At 43.6% G+C, this 2539-nt stretch overlaps 1 pseudogene; it reads right to left on the reverse strand.

Annotated features, from left to right (window-relative positions):
- Positions 1 to 2539, reverse strand: part of LOC119339965 — an 18369-nt pseudogene that overhangs the window by 11741 nt on the left and 4089 nt on the right.

Consider the following 2539-nt stretch of genomic DNA (forward strand, 5'->3'; position numbering starts at 1 on the left):
ACGAGGGGCGGGGACGGCCGGGCCGGGTCGGTGATGAGGGGCGGGGACGGCAACGTCGACGGGGACGGCGTCGATCGTGGCAGGGCGGCGCGATGGAGGGAGGAAACAAAGGGAAACTGATTTTTTTTCAAGTGTTGTATATATAGGATGGACCTTTAGTACCGGTTGGAGCCACCAACCGGTACTAAAGGTCTGTTTTGGCCAGGCGAAGCGGCGGGAAGCGCACCCTCTTTAATACCGGGTCATGGCACCAACCGGTACTAAAGGGGGGGGGGTCTTTAGTACCGGTTGGCGCCCCGACCCGGTACTAAAGGGTGTGCGCTGGATCCAGGCGGTGCGCAAGTTTAGTCCCACCTCGCTAGTCGAGGGGCTACCGCACTGGTTTATAAGCCCCAGTGCGGTAGCTCTCTCGAGCTCCTCTCCTAAGCAGGCCTACTGGGCCTACCTGTCCTCTTCGCCCAGTGGGCCTACTGGGCCTTTGCGGGCCTGCATCCTGGCCCAACAAAAGGTTGTGTTCCTAGTCGTATGCAGGCCGTTTTGGCCCAGTAGGCGGGCTTTTTTTATTTTCTTAATTTTTTTTGCTTTATTTATTTTTGTTTTATTTATTTTTGTTTTTTGCTATATTTAGAGTTTCTTTGTGAATATTTTTGCTTTAGGTACACAAAATTACAAACTTTCTGTTAGTGCCGGTAGTTTTCAAATTTGAATAGTTTAAATTTTGAATTATTTGAAATTTGTGTGAATCACTAGTTTGTGAATAACTTAACTTTCAAAAAAGTTTTTTCAGCGATTCTTCTTACTTATGTTTAATATTAGTGTGTTTTATCGTTATATTCAATTTGGTAATGCTTAGGTTATTTAAAAAATGAAATGCCTTTGTAACAGTTTAGTTTTTGCCGGAAACCCTGATACTTCAAAAGAGATTGTCGATTTTGTACACGAAATACACCCAGTTTTTGCCGTAACCCTCTCTACTTTTTTGCACATGCTATTTATATGAAATTATGATACCATGCCAACTTTCAACCTTTTCTGAATTCATTTGAAATGCTTTTCAATTTCAGGGTCATTTATTAGCTGGAAAAAATCTGTAAATGCATGAAAAGAATTTGTTTGCACATAAAATTTCTTCGCGTTTCAAATCCCAAAACACAGAACTACCCTAACTATTACAGACATTCCCTCCTGGGTGTGAAACACAGAAGAAAGTGATGATAGTGAAGCCAATCACATCCCAGATCTTTGGGTGTGAAACTTTTTCTTTGCGTCTGTCCCTTTGCGCCGTAGCCACGGAAAATCTTCATCATTTAACTGGATGCTCGGGTCAATATTCACTGTGAATGAAGCAATTTCATCAAACTTTTCATAATCTTCTGACATGTCTATCTTGTCATCCACTCCCATGATATTTCTTTTTCCTGAAAGAACTATGTGGCGCTTTGGCTCGTCGTATGATCCATTCGCTTCCTTATCATTTCTTTTTCTCGGGCTGGTAGACATGTCTTTCACATAAAAAACCTGCGCCACATCATTGGCTAGGACGAATGGTTCGTCTGCATACGCAAGATTGTTGAGATCCACTGTTGTCATTCCGTACTGCGGGTCTTCCGTTAACCCGCCTCGTGTCATATTGACCCATTTGCACCGAAACAAAGAGACCTTTAAATCACCTGATCCATAGTTAAGTTCCCATATGTCCTCTATGTAACAATAATATGTTTCCTTTCCCGTGTTGGTTGTTGCATCAAAGCGGACACCACTATTTTGGTTGGTGCTCTTCTTATCTTGGGCGATCGTGTAAAATGTATTTCCATTTATCTGGTACCCTTTGAAAGTCATTATATTCGAAGATGGTAACTGGGACAGCGAGTACAGGTCATTTTCAATATCGCCATCATTCGGGGCACGTTTCTGCAACCAACCGGCGAAAGTCCTCGTTTGTTCGCGTGTAATCCAGTCGTCAGACTTCTCCGGGTGTTTGGACTGTAGAAAATTCTTGTGTTCCTCCATATACGGAGCCACCAAGGCGGAATTCTGTAGAACTATGTAGTGTGCTTCAATGAGAGAATGCCCGTCCATACATATTATTTGATGCCCTGCTAGCGTGCCTTTTTCTTCCAGTCTGCCCTTATGCCGCGATTCAGGAACACCAATCGGCTTAAGGTCAGGAATGAAGTCAATACAAAACTCAATGACCTCCTCATTTTCGTGGCCCTTCGAGATGCTTCCTTCTGGCCTAGCACGGTTATGAACATATTTCTTCAAGACTCCCATGAACCTTTCAAAGGGGAACATATTATGTAGAAATACAGGACCCAAAACGTTAATCTCTTCGCAAAGGTGAACTAGGACGTGCGTCATGATGTTGAAGAAGGATGGTGGGAACACCAACTCGAAACTGACAAGACATTGCACCAAATCATTCTGTAACCTTGGTATGATTTCTGGATCGGTTACCTTCTGAGAGATTGCATTGAGGAATGCACATAGCTTCACAATGGCTAATCGAACGTCTCCCATGAACCTTTCAAAGGGGAAC

The sequence above is a fragment of the Triticum dicoccoides genome, chromosome 7B (genome assembly GCF_002162155.2).
Source record: "Triticum dicoccoides isolate Atlit2015 ecotype Zavitan chromosome 7B, WEW_v2.0, whole genome shotgun sequence".
In the NCBI taxonomy this organism is placed as follows: Eukaryota; Viridiplantae; Streptophyta; class Magnoliopsida; order Poales; family Poaceae; genus Triticum; species Triticum dicoccoides.